This window comes from Protopterus annectens, chromosome 9.part0, assembly GCF_019279795.1.
Source record: "Protopterus annectens isolate FY-2018-M chromosome 9.part0, PAN1.0, whole genome shotgun sequence".
In the NCBI taxonomy this organism is placed as follows: Eukaryota; Metazoa; Chordata; order Ceratodontiformes; family Protopteridae; genus Protopterus; species Protopterus annectens.
Genome location: NC_056743.1, coordinates 1,308,095,165 through 1,308,114,950, shown reverse-complemented (window position 1 = coordinate 1,308,114,950; position 19,786 = coordinate 1,308,095,165). Strand labels below are relative to the sequence as shown.

General features: G+C 40.9%; 1 protein-coding gene across 3 annotated transcripts in view; it reads right to left on the bottom strand.

Annotated features, from left to right (window-relative positions):
- The window catches only part of LOC122812030, a 639,997-nt gene that overhangs the window by 141,795 nt on the left and 478,416 nt on the right, over positions 1–19,786 (bottom strand). The gene's annotated exons all lie outside the window — the stretch shown is intronic.

Below are 19,786 nucleotides of genomic sequence, written 5' to 3'. Positions count from 1 at the left end.
TACCTGGCAGTGTCAATCATGTCTTGTATTTTATGTGGGTAAAACTGAACAACTTAGATGTAGGGTTTATGAACATCTGTATAGTATATGGACATCTGTCCTTTCTAGCACACTCTATAAATGTAGTTTGACTTGTACTAGTTTTTAAAATAATATATTTTTCATTTTAGAAAAGATACCTTTATCAGCTTGTGGCAGTGACTGGGAAAATAAGTTAGATTATAGAGACGTCTATTGAATACATCACACCCACAGACTTGAATTTATTGTCATCAACAGTATGCTAAGATTGCAAGCAGCTAAGTTATGTTGGATTAGATACATTATAATACTGTTAATATACTTTTTATAGAGTTGAATATTTACTTACAAGCACAGTATGTAATTTTACATGGTTAACTTGTTACACGATTTTTAATTATTTAAAGCAGTGAACATTTGGGGACATTACTGCAATGAAGACTGATGTTATTAGTAGATAAAAGCACTCAGTGAAGTTTGGAATTCATTCTGGTGCATGTTGGTCTTATGGACTGATGGTGTTTTGGTTTACTGTTTGCTCTTCTTTGCTCATCATTTCCCTGACTTTTGTGGTGATATTATTTGTGTTCATTCACCCTTCCTAGTCCTGTATGCCAGTATGTCAAGGTCTATATTACAAACACGAAAGCTGTAAACTGAATGCATGTACATCAACACATAAAGGCTGATGTACAAAAAGAGCGAAATACATAATCGGCGAAAATGAAAACGCCTAATGTATTTCGTCAACCAACAGCGCCATGCAGGTAAGCTCAAACTAACTAAATAAAATTAAATTAACACCCCCATGTGGGGTGCTGAGCCTCCCACACCCCCCTACTTAAATATACCAGCTCTGAGACCACACTACAGTGGGGAAAAAGGATATATTTCCTCATCCCCACGATCGCCCTGCTGGCCAAGCAAATACGTTTGGTGTTTTCATTTTCGCTCTTTTTGTACATTGACCTTTATGTGTCGATGTAAATGTAGTCGCTAGTTTGAACTTCCGTGTTTATAATATACACCCATATGTCATTGTTCCACTGTACTCGGTCTTCATTAGACCAGTCATTAAGTACAATGTGCTCTTTAGTACATGACTAGGTATATGCAACTGTAACAGTCACAGAGGTTGAAATAATTCATGACATAGACAACATGTGCTATGCAGACCAATCTGCAACATAAAATAAGACATGTTGGAGGGACAGGTATGTCTCTCAGAGACTATATTTTTTCTGCAACTGTCTTCCATTCCATGTCAAGTGGAGTTTCTCCCTACACTTACTGAAGTGCAACTTGGATCAGTGGAAGGGGAATCATAAATTTACCCCTGGTCTGCCATCTATGTCCCTATTGAGATGAGGAAGCTTGTAAATGCTTAACCCCTCATACTCAGACAAATCCCCCCCATAAAATGAGTAATATCAAACCTATCAAATATATCTGGGAAGCATGCTTAGACTTAAAAAAGGACTTTGTGGGTCAAAAACCTAAAAATCACATATGAATTTAATATCATATCCCCTCTGGAATAAAGCACAGGTATTAATAGGCCTTTATGGAGCAGTATTCCCTCAGCTACAGAATATATCTAATCGTTTGCATTTCAACTTCATTTTTTTTTTCTTTCTATTTTGTTTTTTTTTCCATTCCATATACTCAGTAACTTTATTCTAATAATGGTCCTTCCCTTCCCTTATTATGTTTTTTTTCTAACCCCTTTTCTTTGTTCTTATTAAAATATAAACAATACCCACGTATGTGACAACCCATGGTATTGTATTCATAGTTGCCTGTCTAGCTTTTGGCTAAAACACCCATAGTCCATACATGCATAATCCAACTAATGACATACATGCATAATCCATTTACTGATATCAAATTAGCACTCCCTTAAAAACCTGCTTCACTGCTTATTTACCTCCTCACCCATACCTCTCAACTGTCCAGATTTTCACAGTCCAGAAAGAGGTTGAGAGCTATGTTCTCACCTTATCCCATTTATATAGTTCCACCCACCCATCAACCTACCCGCACAGTTCATGCTATTGTTTTAGAACCAGCAGCCAATTCTGTACTACTAGTACAGTCATCAACTACATGAATGTAGAACTCAGCAGCACATCATAACCATTACTGGCAGTAGAGAGCATGTTATCAGCAACAGATTTCATGTTGCTGTGTGGTTCAAGAAGCCAGAAAGATAAATCCATTTTATAGATATAACAACTCATCTGGCATTTACAATAGAAAACATACTGGAGGTTGAAGCATATATTATGTGGCTTATTGTCTTAGTTAGTAAATAAGTTAAGAACTAGGGTAAGAATGTTTAAAGTAAAGAAAAGTAACCAGCAGTAGTAAAAGTTCATATCTAAAGTACAGTAGAGTTAGCATTTGTACCTAAAGCATGCACATTTGTTAACTTGGCCAAGTGTGCCTTAGGGTTTTAATTGAAAAGTATCACATTATTGTATGTCGCTCCATTTTGTCATGTGTTCTGTTAGTGGTTTTTGATCTGAAGGGAAATCTGAGAAGTTGAAGTTGATTGTTATTCCTGAGGGAGTATGTCAGATGCCTCTGGAACAGGTCACCGTTTAGGGATGGGCAGTTGCTGTCACTGAGCAGTCAATAGGTTGTGAACTGAAAGAATTGTGCCTCAGTATGCACTGGGAACCACTTGCACAATGCAATGGTAGTGCAATGAGGCTTTCTATAATTGTCTACAAGAATAAATCTGAGAATTTCATTCCCAGTTGTTTGAAGAAGTGGCCTACAGCAATCCTTTTTGCTCAGCCAGCTGCTTAATCCACAGTACATGCATTGAAACCTAGGAAAATGTCCTTCCACAGCATATAGATTCACATGATCAGCCAACCATGGCTACTGGGCCAACAGATGCAGGGTGTGTCCATGGTTTCAGCCATTTATGGTTCTCCACTGACCTGGTCAGACAGGCCCTCTGTACCCTGCCTTATCTCACATTATGGTGCTCCTCTAGATTGTGTCTCAGTCCTTCCACCACCAACTGTCTACCCTCTAACTATACACTCCATCTACTTGCACCCATCAACTGCTGTCCCTTATTTTGTGTCCATACCACCCTATCGCTCTATGCCTGTGTCGTACATACATCTGCCTGTTCCTGTTACCTTCCATATTCCCCCATTCCTTCCTACACATCCTTCTTGTTACCCTGCCTAGCTGCCATTCTTCTTTAAAAAAAGGAAAGCAGGCACCTGCCTCACAGAAAAAATACTCATGTTGCCTCAAATATATCTTGCCTTTATGTTACCCTTGTGTGTATTTCTTTGCTTACTTTTGCCTCATTTCTGGTTTCCCTGTCTGCCCATTTAGTGCCACTTTCCATGATGAAATGGCTTGGTACTTTACTGTGCTTTCCCATGGTGGCCTGCTCGCAGTGCCTGTGTTGGAGGTATAAGGCACTTCGTTGCGTGTATGAATATAGTGTCAGGCATACTAAATCACAGTTCCTGCCAAGATGGTCATCTGACAGCTAGGAATGCGGCCACTTCACTGGTGTTAAGTAGAATGACTGTTACCACTAATCCAGCTACAGTAATTTACACAGCAGCCCTTTACCTAGAATACTGGCTCTATGCCCAAGCTGGTGCCTTTTTTCTATACTTCCAGTTACTACCCATAGTGCCTTATGGTGTCCAGATCTTTTTGACTCTGGCTTCTTTAACTGACTCACCAGCTAATAATATGCAGTACTAGAAAAGATAGGGATTTATTAACAAAATGACACCAAGACTGTTAATCTAGGCTGTTCTACAGTGGAGAAATGAATCAGTGTTTGCCACTTAATATTCATATTTATATTCATATTGCCATAAGTGAGTACCACTTATACTGCGGTGGTGGTGCTGCAGTAGCATTGTTGCCTCACAGTAAGACATTGTCCTGTTCGATTCTCAGCTAGAGCGTCTTCTGTGTGGAGACATGCGTGAATGGGTGTATCATCATTGAAGGTTGTGCATCAGGGCCGGCAATTCGGCACATAAAAACCTACTGCCAATCATTAGCGGACCGGAGTTCCACTGTGGCAACCCCTAACCGGGAAAAGCCAAAAGACACAACAACAACAACACTGACAAAAGTGAATACCAACATGCTACTGAAGGGTGTGGTGTGAAATACCATGCAGGGAAACAAGAAAATTGTCAATGTCCGTTTATACCACACCACACCAGAGATATTGCTAGTTGTTTGCTAGTTAATTCTGAGAATAAGCAATATTTGAATTTGCGCTTAATACTTCAAAAGCCATAAGACTTACAAATTATTGCATGGCACCAAATGAAACTTTAGATGCTGTTGAAAAAAAGTATATTTGACATGTGCCTCAGCTTTGGCTGGCTAAGAACTTGTTGTATTCAACTGGACGTATAAGAGAATTTAAGTACCTTTATCTGCACTTTTTTTTCAAAAAATACAGTATTTAAATTGATTTTAACTGTGTTGCAGGAATATTAACTGAACTGGAAGTTAGTCAGTGTTTGCTGAATTTTGTTATTTGCTAGTAATTACAGGTGTGGGGGTAGCCACATTCTTTGATTTCCTGTCCTTGCCTATTTAAGTGGTACAGTGTGAAATATTTTCTGCTTAAAAACCTCAGCTTTGGCCGGCTAAGAACTTGCTGTATTCAACTGGACGAGAATTTAAGTACCTTTATCTGCACTTTTTTTCAAACAATACAGTATTTAAATTGATTTTAACTGTGTTGCAGGAATATTAACTGAACTGGAAGTTAGTCAGTGTTTGCTGAATTTTGTTATTTGCTAGTAATTACAGGTGTGGGGGTAGCCACATTCTTTGATTTCCTGTCCTTGCCTATTTAAGTGGTACAGTGTGAAATATTTTCTGCTTAATAACCTCAGCTTTGGCCGGCTAAGAACTTGCTGTATTCAACTGGACGTATAAGAGAATTTAAGTACCTTTATCTGCACTTTTTTTTCAAAAAATACAGTATTTAAATTGATTTTAACTGTGTTGCAGGAATATTAACTGAACTGGAAGTTAGTCAGTGTTTGCTGAATTTTGTTATTTGCTAGTAGTTACAGGTGTGGGTGTAGCCACATTCTTTGATTTCCTGTCCTTGCCTATTTAAGTGGTACAGTGTGAAATATTTTCTGCTTAAAAACCTCAGCTTTGGCCGGCTAAGAACTTGCTGTATTCAACTGGACGTATAAGAGAATTTAAGTACCTTTATCTGCACTTTTTTTCAAAAAATACAGTATTTAAATTGATTTTAACTGTGTTGCAGGAATATTAACTGAACTGGAAGTTAGTCAGTGTTTGCTGAATTTTGTTATTTGCTAGTAATTACAGGTGTGGGGTAGCCACATTCTTTGATTTCCTGTCCTTGCCTATTTAAGTGGTACAGTGTGAAATATTTTCTGCTTAAAAACCTCAGCTTTGGCCGGCTAAGAACTTGCTGTATTCAACTGGATGTATAAGAGAATTTAAGTACCTTTATCTGCACTTTTTTTTCAAAAAATACAGTATTTAAATTGATTTTAACTGTGTTGCAGGAATATTAACTGAACTGGAAGTTAGTCAGTCTTTGCTGAATTTTGTTATTTGCTAGTAATTACAGGTGTGGGGGTAGCCACATTCTTTGATTTCCTGTCCTTGCCTATTTAAGTGGTACAGTGTGAAATATTTTCTGCTTAAAAACCTCAGCTTTGGCCGGCTAAGAACTTGCTGTATTCAACTGGACGTATAAGAGAATTTAAGTACCTTTATCTGCACTTTTTTTCAAAAAATACAGTATTTAAATTGATTTTAACTGTGTTGCAGGAATATTAACTGAACTGGAAGTTTTGACTCTGCTCTTCAGTTAGTCCCACCCACCCTCCCTGTTTTTGTTTTAGTGTTAATCTTAGTGGCCTTGAAACTGCCCGCCCCTCTTGTAAATTTGTGTTTGGATACTCCTTCTGGGCCCATCTCATTTGCTCACTCAACTGAATGCAGTGAGATCATATTCTGATTTCAGGCACTCCTACTGTGTACAAGGAGAGCATCTGGGAAACAGAAAAAAAAATTTAAGCTTGTTTCCTGCCTTTCCTGTTAAGTGGTATAGACTATTTGTAGGCTTCTAAGCCCCCAAGCCCTTCTGTGTTGGAGGGAAGCCTTCTAGCTTAGTTTTTTTTCTTATAACTAGCCAGTTTTCTAGTTTCAGCACTCAAATCTGTTTCTTTGATCTCAGCACTTGTTCAGAAAAAAAAAAAAATTTCATCTGCTTTTACTGTACATGTGTTTCTACCTACTTTATTTTACTTTTGCATCATCTTAAAAGTACTCAATTGTATTTATTACTGCTTGGTGTAACTCATTCTAAGCCTTTTGGTTTAAACACTTGGGCTTCGGACCAGTTGTTTTGCACTGAGAGGGTTTGTGGTCTGCACTGTAGTGGCAGAACAGGTAGCTTACATCCTTCTAGGTTGGGAACTGCTGATTGAGGGCTCAGTGTCTGTTATTCTAAAAGTGTATTAATTCTGGTTTAAGCACTTGGGCTTTCAGGCCAGTTATTTTACATTAAGAGGGTTCATGGTCTGCACTCTTGTGGGAGGAGAGGCTGGACTCTGCCCTTCTGAGCTGGGAATTTCTGGTTAAAGGCTTATAGTGCATGCATATCTGAATTGCTTCTTACTGAAGTTGGTGTGCCTTGTTTGCTGTGGCATAGACTGGATTCGGGCCTGCTGGATCTAGCTTTGTTTGTGTAACTTGAGCACTAATCCAGGCATTCTCTAAAGTATTCAATTGTATTTATTACTGCTTGGTAGCAACTTGATTAAAGTGTAGCTATCATTCTAAGTCTTTTGGATTAAGCACTTGGGCTTCAGACCAGTTGTTTTACATTAGGAAGGTTTGTGGCATGCACTGTGGTGGCAGGACAGGTAGCTTTCATCCTTCTAAGTTGGGAACTGCTGATTGAGAGCCCAGTGTCTGTTATTCTTAAAGTGTATTAGTTCTGGTTTAAGCACTTGGGCTTCAGGCCAGTTATTTTACATTAAGAAGGTTCGTGGTCTGCATTCTTGTGGGAGAAGAGGCTGGACTCTGCCCTTCTGAGCTGGGAATTTCTGGTTAAAGGTTTATAGTGCCTGAATATTTGAACTGTGTCTTACTGAAATTGGTACACCTTGTTTGCTGTAGCATAGACTAGATCCAGGCCTGCTGAATCTACCTTTGTTTATATGCTTGTTGTTTGTTTGCTTGTTATTTCCCTGGAACGCTAATTCCACCTAATACGCGCTTCTCAGCTTCTGTGGATCACTAGTGATATCTGCATTGCTTACTGTACTTATTTCCTTGTTTCACTTGAAAGAAAGTTACTGTTTGTCATTTTTGCATTTAAGTTACCTGTAACACATTGCACTTAAGTTACCTGGCACTTGCTCACTAAAGCAATTATATAAGTCAGCACTAAAAATTAAAAGCACTACACCCTCACTCCCCACTGGCCCTTGTTTTCAATTATTAAGGAATTCCCAATATTATTCTAGCATGTCCAAAGGTCAGTTGTCAATCTCCTCTCCGGTCCAGCTGGTGAATCTGGGAATCTTGAGGCAATGTTACAACTGCCTCATGTAAACAGACAACCCTCTCCTCCTCCCAACAAATTCCAACACATGTGAGAGATGCAACCATATAGCCAAACTGGAGGCTAAGCTCTCTCAACTCAGTACTGGCATAACCAGTCAGGAGGAGAAGGAAACCACACTCACTGCAATTTCAGTCTCACATAGACCTACCACGACAGCAAATCAAACACATAATCACACAAAAACATACTCAGAGGCTCTAAATAAAGATCTGCCTAAGCAGCAGAGACCTCCAAAGCAGACACCCAAGCAACCGCTACCCCAAAACAAAACACGTGCAACACATATCTCACAAAGCCAGTGTGCCGAACAGTCACAGCCCTTAAGACTAAACAACACACCTGATACACTTGTAATAGGTGACTCTATCGTCAAGCACACTGGCGTCCGCTCACCAGGCTGAACAAGGAGAGGGTCACGGTGAGCAGCCTGTCGGGCGCTAAGATCCGCCACATAACACAAGCACTCAGGTCACTCCAAGGCAAGTACAAATATGACTCAGTCATTGTCCATGCTGGTGTGAATGACCTGAGACGTACCTCCCTGGACTACATGAAAAGAGACATAAAGGAGCTCTCTGAGCATGTAGCCCAGGCTGGTATGACCCTGACCTTGAGTAGCATCTTACCCTCACCAAGAATGATGCCACAATATGAAGACAAGATGATCAATTTCAACAATTGCCTTAAGTACTGGTGTCATTCAAAGGGGATTCAATGCCTGTCAGCTTGGGATGATATGCTCAACAAGCCACGATGCTTCACTAAGGATGGCTTGCACCTGTCACCCCTGGGCTTTCGGATATTGGCAAAGGCTCTTCCTACCCCCATAGTGCCTTTTTTAGGCAAGGCTCAAAAGACAAACCCACCTCCTTAGGTATCACAAGGGATAAGAAACTAAGAGTAATGCTACTCTACGCCAGAAGTCTAAACCTTATGATGTATGCACTCGAAACTCTCCTTAGCATGGAGAACATCGATATCTGTGCAGTAACAGAAACCTGGCTCAGGCTCCCGAGAGCACCCCAGCACTACCAGGTTATACCTCATACCATGCTTTTCAGCCCCAAAACTTGGACCGAACCACAAAAGGAGGGGGAGTATCGATATTCATCAAAGATACCCACACCTCCAGGTTGGTGGCAAAGCACAAAGCATCAGAGACTATCCATGTGCAACTAACAGTGGGTAAAACTGCCTTCCAGTTTATAGCCTGTTACAGACCACCCTCCCATACACAGGAACCCCACTCGGCCTTCCTGAGAACACTGGAAAATATGAAGGTCTCTCCAAACACCATTATATTGGGCGACTTCAACTACCCAAACATAGACTGGGAGCATTACTCTAGCTCCAACACCCTAGCCCAAAGGTTCCTAGAATTTATAAACTCCAATGCTATGGAACAACTTGTTACCACTCCCACAAGAGGGGAAAACATACTGGACCTGATCATCACCAACATGGGGACTCTATGCTCCAGACCAGAAGTGTATCCCTCACTGGTAAGATCAGAACATAAACTAATCTCACTGGATATTCACATCCCGACCCCACCCCCTGCCCAGAAAACCACAGTGAAAAACTTCTCTAAAGCAAATTTCACACTCCTCAAAACCGAGGTGGAATCCTTCAAAGCCCCCGAGCCTGTGGAAAATACGGCCCAGACCGCAGAATCCTTTATAAATGCATTCTATGAACACCTTCAGGAATGCATGGATCATGCGATCCCAAATAAAACCACGACCCAATCCTGCAAAGGCAGACATCCTGTCTGGTGGACCCCAGCCATAAACAAACTATACAATAGAAGGAGGAAGCTACTAAATGATACAGCAAAATCCCAAAAGGGAAGGCATCACTGATCAGTATTAGCAAAAAACTACGGGCACTCATAAAATTGTCTAAGGCCAGCTTCAAGAGAAAAATTGCACAGGACACTAAGGATAATCACAAGGCTTTCTTTAGTTATGTTAGGAACCTGGGTGGTAATTCCCAGATATGCTCAGAATTAGTCCAAAATGACAAAAAATACACTGAACCCACAGACATTGCCAACATCCTAGCTGACAGGTTCAGCGCAAACTTCTCCCCCCCTCCCCACCAAAAGGGCAAATATCTATCCCAGCAGAGTGCTGCCCCCCTGACATCTCAGATGCTCAGGTAAGAGCCGCCCTCTCCAAAGCAAAAACACAGCATCAATGGGACCAGATGGTGTCCCGGGCTGCGTCCTACATGAACTCCAAGAAGAGCTAAACCCAAACATAAAACTACTGTTCAATCTCAGCCTTACTACAGGATATGTGCCCAAAGAGTGGCGTACAGCAACAGTGGTCCCTCTCCATAAAGGTGGTGCCTCAACGGATCCTGGAAACTATCGCCCCATAAGCCTGACTAGCTTGGTCTGCAAAGCTATGGAAAGGATCATCATGGACCTCATAAATAAAGATATTGGGGACCTACAGACACTGGATCCTACCCAGTTTGGCTTTGTTAAGGGCAGATCCTGCCTCTTAAACCTGGTTGATTTCTTTGAAACAGTCACCAAGGCAATTGATGAGGGGAAGGTGGTCCACACAGCCTACCTGGACCTCGCAAAAGCCTTTGATATAATACCCCACTCGGGCATTATAGATAAGCTCACCGGCTTAAATATAAACCCCTATGTCACTAGATGGATTGCAAACTGGCTCAAGGACAGAACCCACATGGTTAGAATTGCTGGAGCCATGTCAGACTCCAAACCAGTTACAAGTGGTGTCCCACAAGGCTCAGTCCTGGGACCTCTCTTGTTCGGTATATTTCTCGGAGGTACAGGCCAACACAGAAGGACTGTGGCTGACCAAGTTTGCAGATGACTGCAAACTGGGTGCCATAATCGACTCTCCAGCTGACACAAGCATCCTCCAAAAGGGCCTCATAGAAACAGACAACTGGTGCCAGAGCCATGGCCTCAAGCTAAATGCCAAAAAGTGTATAGTCATCCCCTTTGGCAAAAACAAAGTGCCCACAAATTACCACATAGGTGGTAATCCATTAAGTACAGAAGAAGTAATTAGGGACCTGGGGACCCAAGTTGATAGCAATCTCTCATTTGACAACCACGTGGCCAAAGTGGTTAGAAAAACATTTTATATAGCCCACCTAATCATGAAGGGATTCACATCTAGATCAGGGGAGGTCATTGTGCCTCTTTACTCATCCCTCATCAGGCCCATAATTGAGTACAATGCCCCTTTTGGGATGTACCTTACCAGACACCTGCAGCAACTGGAAAGACCCCAAAAGTACCTCACCAAGAGGATCAAAGGGCTCAAACAGATGCCATATGCTGCCCGGTTAAAGAAACTCCAGCTCTACTCAGTGGCATACCACCTGTTCAGAGGCGATCTGTGCCTGACGTATAAAGCCATGTCCAACCAGGAATTAATGGACATGCTGCACCTCAGAAAATCCAAATCCCATCGAGCTACGCTCGAGACTTGAACCTCAGCACTGAAATAAATAGGACATGCTGGAGGGACAGATTCATAACCCAGAGGCTCCCTTCACTCTGGAATAAAATCCCAGTCCAGGTTAGGCAGAGTCCCTCACTGACTCTCTTCAAGAGGAATCTTGATGAGTGGATGGGAGATCATAGGTTTACCCCGGGTATCACTTCTGTGTCACTGTTAGACAGAGGCACAGTATACTAACCTCGAAAAAGGGCATAGCAAAATAAATTTAAAATGGGTGGCGAAAGCCAAACACATTCTGGCTAGGCTTATAAATGCCCTAGGGCAGATAGCCTAGTATGAACCTATGAACCTATGAAGGTTGTGCATCAGGGCTGGCAACTCGGCACGTAAAAATCTTCTGCCAATCATTAGCAGACCGGAGTTCCGCTGTGGCGACCCCTAACCGAGAAAAGCCAAAAGACTCAACAACTGTAAGCTGCATACCCTGAGAAATGTTCAGTGTTATTTGTATTGCTAATTAAGTAATTAAGCATATGTTTTCACATTTCTGAAAATATCTCAATACACACAAAAAATTATTGATGCCAGGTGAAAGCTCATGCCTGATTAACAGAAGTGTCATAGTGCTATATGTCTAGGTTGTACAATTTCCAAGATATGACAACTTATCTATGAAGGTTTAGCAAAAATATAATTCTTGGTTTATATGAATTATTGCTATATTATAGTATTTACATAAAGACCATTAATGCACAATTATCACTGTAAAGAATAATTCTTATTGATAATGTTGCCATGTGAACAATTTTAATAGCATTTGTTATTCACAAAATATTTACATTTGTTTAGCTTATGCTTTTTAAGTTGATTTTTCAGAAAATGCTCTGGAATATAAGGATGTATGAAGGCTGCAATACGGGTGATATTCCACAACACATAGCTGTTAATGAGTTAAGCAGGATAAAGCTGCATTGTTCTACAGTGCTGTAATTGTTTCTGAATACCCCCTCCCTGTCCTACATTTTCCTTTAAGAACATTCCAGTATCTTCACCATGTACTGCAGGATATTGAAAATAGTACTTTAAAATAGCAATACAAATGCATTTTGCTGCTCAGTGTGCTTTGATATCTAGTATTTATTGGTTAATTTCACCTGGTGTATTACTTTTCAGAGCTCTGCACATGTAATTAGTAACCAGTCCAAGTTTGTGTAATCCTTCTACATTAATGCTACGGTAAACTCTGTTAATTGGCACCCATGGGGATTGGTAGATGCTGGATGACTGTAGTTTCTAGCTGCTTGAGAGCTGCTTTTAAAAATAGGCCTGACTAATACTGTACCCTATAATATACTATACCATAAATACTGTATTGATTTGATTTTAATATTGAAATACAGTAATTAAAAGCCTGGCGGGGGGGGGGGGGTGATAGAAAGTGCAACCTCCCCAGCTCACTCTGTTGGTCTACTCATTTCCCCATGGATAACAGTCTTTTGTTGGATGCCAGACTTAGATTCAATGCACAAGCAATTCCCACTTTAATATATGATCACTGACATGCTATTGTAGGTCTTGTGATTAGTGACCAAGACTGCAGTGTGTGAGGAATTCTCTTTTCCTTAAGATAGAGCTAACTCAGCTACAGTGCAAAATACCAGGAAAGTGGCAGTGCAGGGAAGCTTTTCAATTATCTTAGATACACTGAACGCAGTTTCTTTTCAAAAACTGTGCTCTTTTGTGACCATAGTTACTAGTATTGATTACAAAAAAGTTAGCCATAGAGTCCCCTAAAGCCCATATGTTCTCCTAGAGAACATGGTCAAACACCAGGAGTGGTGCAGCCATTTGATCTGCATAGGTTAAGAGGCTGTCATACAGTGGGTGCCTGCTGAGGGCACATCTTCGACTTTCATGAATGATGTACCTTAAGGCAGACCTGCTCCCTTTGCCCCCCATTAAGCCCCAGTTTCCACTAAGATTCTAAGCAGACTATCTGGACATGTGTTCCCAAGCCTAACCTGAAAGACAGGTGAGCAATCACATCCTTGTCACAACTCAGTCACACCCCAGTGAGCTTCTCCATTGCCTAAGCTGCTAATTAAATCTGGGACATAGTCATTGCTTTATATACGGCGGTGCAGAGGTTAGCATTGCTGCCTCACAGCAAGAGGTTCTCCGGTTCGATTCTCGGCTGGGGTGCCTTCTGTGAGGAGTCTGCGTGTCCTCCCTGTGGTCGCTTGGGTTTTCTCCGGGTGCTCCGGTTTCCTCCCACATCCCAAAGACATGTAATAGGTGGATTGGACACTCTAAATTGGCCCTAGGTGTGAGATTGTGCATGTGTGTGCCTTCTGTGGAAGGTTGGGCACCAGGCTGGCAACTCAACACTGTAAAACTCCACTGCCAATCATGAGCGGACAGATGATCCACTGTGGCGACCCTTAACTGGGAAAAAGCTGAAAGAAGAAGAAGTCATTGCTTTATTCTTTGTGGTACAGTGTCCCATAGTGGATTCTAAGGGGTAGGTTTGGGCTTCAGTGTTGTAGTGTGGGCTAAAGTAAGAACGCTAACAGTGTTTAAGAGGAAAGAGATAAGCACCATTAGAGACAGAGGCAAGAAATAGTGTCTTGAAAACACAGAGTGATGTGGGCCTCTCCCAGAGGGAGGGACTGAGCTAAAGAGAGATAGGATGTAGCCGTAAGACTGTAAACTTATGTAAGGCAATATTGTTTTCTGTAAGCTATGCAATCCTCACCTGTTTAAATGACTAGTACATCTTGCATAGTCCGATAGAAATGCCTTTTATTCTCAGTAAAAGTTATTATATTGTAGACTTGAGCCTGCTGGTTTTTTTCCCCGCAGCAAATGAAGTATGTACCAAAGAATGGGGAATGAATAAAATATTCTCTTTTTACTAGTCTGCCAGCAGTGAAAGTGAAAGCATTCTGGTGCAAAGGTCTGTGTATTAGGGAACCCAGCAGCAGGTCTGGGAAACATTTAGCTTTGGAAAGTGTAATGTAATGGTGTCTTCTGATGGTGACAAGTGAAGTGAATCTGCAGATGTTATTTGACAGTGGATTCTGTCTAAACGCTCTTACAATGGCATGGAGGCTGTACCCTAGATAAATCAGTAAACCCCTTTTCCAATGGCTGCCTGGTCTGAACTCTGGGGAGAGGAAGTTTTGTTTTTGTTCAGCCAAAATCCTAGCTATCTGAAACACTTGACAATTTCAAGAAGTTCTTGGTGGGAGTTACACATTAGAGTTTCAAACTTATTATTATTCTGAAAATGCAAGTTGATGCAAAGCCTTCTGTTCTGTTGTTTATAGCACTGTCCAGAATTATTAAGCAAAGAGGTTGAGAGGTATATGGACAAATCCTGTCTTCTGTGCAGACCCAGTCAACAAAACAAAGGTGATGAATTGGGCTTGACCATTTGATGGCCAAATAAGTAAATGTTTGACCATACACAGTGCAATCTTGGAAATATGAGATTCACTTGTATCTGGCCACTATTCATCCTGGGATTAGGTTAATGACTGTATTTTTGGTCAGAGAGGCATTGTTTTTTTATGCAAGTAAGTAAATATGGACATATAGGGTTTATAAGGTGGAGGCACTGGATCTTTGGCAAGGGGTCTAGCTAAACTGGCCGCATGGGTGTAAGGGCATCAGCCCACTGGTTACTTGCCCCCCTCAAAGGACATAGAATGCATGAACCTGATTAAGTACAGAAAACTACTACTGAATGTATTAGAAGTCATTTTTTTCACTTGATTGTATTTTAGTATGCATGCATTCACAAGGTGATTTCTAATGTATAGGCTTAATTTTTGAGCAAAGATAAGCTGTACTGTATGGGTTTTCTGAACTAGAAATTTGATTTCTTGCTAGGTGTGTGATTATTGTTGGAGGTGTTTAATGGGAGTAAATAGAGGATAGTGGATTGGGGAGCATACTTTGGGGGCTGTGTAGGAGGCTGAGTTTTTCTTCACCTGAGGAGGGAATGGACTATATTTGTAATGTAGGTTTGGGTATGGAGAGGAACAGCAATCAGAGAGAAGTAAACAGGGTGATGGGACTATCCTTTGCTTGTGGTTGGCATCAGAGCTGGCTAGTTGCTGTTGTGGTGGATACTGGTGTCATTTCTGATTCCCAAGGACTATTGTGGCTTAGCTTATGAGGAGAAGAGACCATTCAGAGAGATGGGGCTATAGGATCAGATAGCTGTAGAGTTCCTTTTTGTCATGCAACACAGATGATGACATGAATGAAAAAGGAAAGAAGGAAGTAGTGAGCAAATTAAGGAGGAATTTCTTTTTTTTGGGGTAATGTGTTTGGACTGTCACATAAATCATAAGAAGAGGAGACGCAGTTGTCACAGGGTGAAAAATAATGATCTGGAGTATAGGTTGCTATAGTGAGGAGAGGGAAGGTTTAATGGCTGGTTGCGAAATGTTGGTCTCTAGACAGCATACAGTTCTAGGCATTTTTTATGGCTCTAACAATACAATAGATGAGGTGTTATAAGTATTTTTAAGTGCCTCTGGGATATCTGTTGGGATGGGAATAGGAGGAGAATATAATGTAGTGCTTAATCTGGAAAGTATGGAAAAGTTGGGATTAATGGATATGTGTGAAGCAACATAAATGTAATGACCTTGTAGCTCATGACACCATAAGGATGGTGATAAAAAGAGAGAGGGAAGAGTGGAAAGTGATGGATATGTAGGCAGTAGAGGTGGATCAGTTGTACACATAGCAGAGATGCAGAGAGGAGAGGAAACAGTGGAGGCAAGTACATATAGTATGGCTGGAAGGTTTTAGTGCTGGTGTGGACTGGACTAAGAAATTATGCTTTCTTGGGGCAAGAAGAATTGGCCTTGATCCTCTTGCCTAGGGATGGCTGTACTGGGTTGCAGTTTAAAGGAGAGTAGTTCAAGAAGGAAAATTCAAATGACTGGATGGTGGGATGAGGGAAGTAAAGTGCACGAGGTGTAGACTGTGTTTTTAACACTTAGGTGAGACGTACATTTGATAGAGAAGCAATAGCAGCTGAATGATGGAAGGGGTGAGACGTCTGGTGTGCGATGCACCTCAGTCAGCAAAGTGTTGAAGTGAAGCAGCAGGTGGCAACTGATTAAAATGCTTCACCAGTGAAGGCAGTGTCATCAGCAGTCTTATGGGAGTGCACTGGCTGTGTGTTATGGAAGATCACGTGGAATGGTCATTGATTATTCTGAAGGTGTACTGTGTCTGGGGATGTGTTGGTAACAGACAGGTACTGGAATAATGGACTGTCTATTATACAGGGTTAAATGGAAGTGTATTTGTGCTAGGTCGAGTTGTTAGTATTGCAGCAGTTAAGACATTTATTTATTTATTTATTTATTTATTTATATTTGTTGAACAGGAGTGTCCGACTAGATGTAGGTCCATTTTCAGCAGAGGCCCGGGGAGAAAAGCTCCACAGTTAAAATAAACAGACAGTAGTTACATTGGATTACATAGCGATTAACAATTTACATAGCAATTAATTACAAACATTTTTACAGATGAAGAACATAGTACATCAGTAGACAACTAGAATCTTTATCTGTGAAGTACATAACAGACATTAACAAATGTTACAATAAGAAGTTCCTGCTGTATAATAAGTACTAGGCTTATGAGCATCTGAGCTTGCTATAATCAAGGTAGTTAGTGGGGTGGAATGAAAGGTAGTGGTTGGATGGGATGGGTGATATTAGAGTGGGAGTTGCAAGGGCATATCCAGCATGTTTTTAGGTGCGCTTTTAGTAAAGTTTTGAAGTGGGTGCATGATGGTATGGAGGTAATTGTGGGTGGGAGGGAGTTCCATAATTTGGCTATGGTGCAAGAGAATAGTGCTTCACCAGCAGAGTTATTGGCTTTAGTGATCTGCAAGTGATTTTTGTTGCTGGATCTTAGTGGTCTGGTGGTGCAATAGGGTTGGAGTAGATTCTGAAGGGATGGGACATTTAGTGGATGGTTTACTAGTTTGTGGGTGAGTGAGAGTTGATACCATTGAAGCAGGTGAGGGAGTTCAAGCCAGCCCAGTTCAGCAAGTGAGAGACTGGTGACTATGGTAGGATGCTCCAGTGGCGAATTTGGCAATTTTGTTGTAGCAGGTCTCTAGCTTGTTTAGATCACATTGCCTTAGGTTGGTATATATTGGGGAGGCATAAAGTAGGATGGAGATAAGGTGGGAATTTGCTATTGAAATCTTTGCTGCTTTGGTGAGAAGTTGCTTATTTCTGTATAACGCTCCTAGTTTTTTGTGGACTTTTTTATGGTCATGGATATGTGAATGTCAAATTTTAGTTTATTGTCTATTTCCACTCCTAGCAATTTAGTGTGTTCAGTTGGGTATATAGTGGTGTTGTCTTTTGCTATGATGTTAAAGTGAGAGTTGTTTTGAGTATGTTTGGTGGGTTGGAAGATGAGTAGTTTAGTTTTGTTTGGGTTGAGTATTAATTGGGCATCGGATAACCAAGTTTCAACAGAGGAAAAAGTTTCCTGTGTGACTTTTTGCAGTTTGGGTAGTGACTGGGCTGAGCAGATGATGGTTGAGTCATCTGCATATTGTATGAGTGTGCCATGTTTGGTGGCAGAGGCTAGATTATTGGTGAAAACAGAGAAGAGTAGGGGTCCAAGAATGGATCCTTGGGGAACCCCTATGGAGACAGGTAGTTGGGGAGATATGTCATTCTGCCATACAACGGATTGTTGGTGGTCAGACAGGTAACTCTGAAACCAGTTGGTGACTGATTGTGAGAAGGATAGGTTATTGAGGACAGAGATAAGTTGTGCATTTAGTACACAAGATAAACGCACAGTTTGATACAGGAATCTGACATGGGCTAGATTTTTAATTCAGTCTTTTTCAGAATATTTTTCAGCCTGGCAGGAAGGATGTGGAAGACTATTTATTTCTGTGCTCTCCACTTTTGTCATTATGCTTTGATACATATGGATTTTGTTTAATCTTTTTATAAGTTTGATTATGACTGTAAAAGTCTGTCAAAAATCATTGCATGATCAATACTGTTAAATCCAATGAAAAGACAAAAAAAACACTACATCTAGCAAGATCGAGCTATATGACACTCCATTACTAGATAAACTGACTCATCCACAGATCTGCCTGCCCTTTGAAACATGCTTCCTTATTGATCTTACAGGTAGTGAGCAAACACGTAATTCATATTCCATAATTTACAAGGTGGATCAGCTGCTACAGGCACAGGATGGGAGGACCACATTAACAGTACATTATGAAATGAACAGCATAAACATTTTACCATTGAAGTGCAGTGATCTTTTGAGGACAACTATGTACATTCTTTTTATACAGTCTGTTCAAATGACCCCCCCCTTCTCTGCTTGTTAATGCATTGTATTTTCTCTTCCTATACCACAGCTAATATTATCCAGAATTGTGTGTTTGAAATGTTAATGATTTCTTAGTGTGCCTTACATAGTCGATTCTCTGAGTTTCCTAACCATTAGTACAGCAGCTTCTTTGTTTCCTGTCTTCTCTATTTCTGACCTGCTAGGTGATCATTTCTTCAGTCTTAGACTTCGTTGCCTGGAAACCTTATTTCCTGCCTCCTCCTCTTAGAATGGAAACACCTTGCAGTGTGTCTCTTTTAATCATCTCACAAATTCTGAAAGTTATTTTTTCTCTTTCCTCACCCTCAACCACATCCTCTGAGGACCACAGCTGCAACATTTCCTTTTCTTACACACACTTCCTTAAATTAGGTGCTAGTTAATCCTACCCTTATTTGTATTATGCTCCCAAGCCAAATACTATCTAGGATCCACTTTTCAAGCCAGCCAGTCAGTTCTTTAGAATCTGCTCTGGCAAATTTATAAGATCCACTCAGGTTTGTATTTATATGCAATGAGTAGTGTTCCAGGGATGTGTAACCATCTAAGATGATTCTACTCATAGATACAGCAGTCCTCAAGTGGCAAATTACAAGTTAAGATACCACTCCCTTATATATCACTTCATCACTGATCTTACCTCGACCTCCACAGGTTTCTTCTGGTGTGTATGTATTACATATGCATTCATGTAGGTAGGTATGTATGTGTGTATGTATAGAGGATAGGGTCCCTATCAAAAGAACAAACTACCACAACATCGAACATCAAAACAAAGAGAGTGGAATGCCAAATGTTCAACGTAACAAAGCCTCACATTAGCGAAAGTCAGAACATTAAACAAGGCAGGTGAGGAATTGTGTGAGATTGCAGTACAGCTGGGTTTGGGGTCTTGCCCATTCCCAGCTCCAGTGCAATCTCAGAGGTTGTATATATAATAAGCAAGGGGCATGGGGGTACAGGAGAGCTTGCTGTCCTGCAAGCACTTCTGTTTTGTGTTTAGGGCAGTGTTAGCCTGATGTGTGCCTGCATGCTGTTCTGACTTTCGTTGATGTGAGGCTTCATTACTTTGAATATTTGGCATTCCAGTCTTGTTGTTGTGACATCCAATCTTGTGGTAATTTGTTTTTTTGATATGGCTCCAGCAGAGAAGGGGAAAGTTACTACTTTTGCAAGTTCTAGCTTTAAATCACAAAACTTCCAGCTTGTCCCTTTACACCACATGCAACTCATTTCTAAGGCACGTCAAATATCTTTC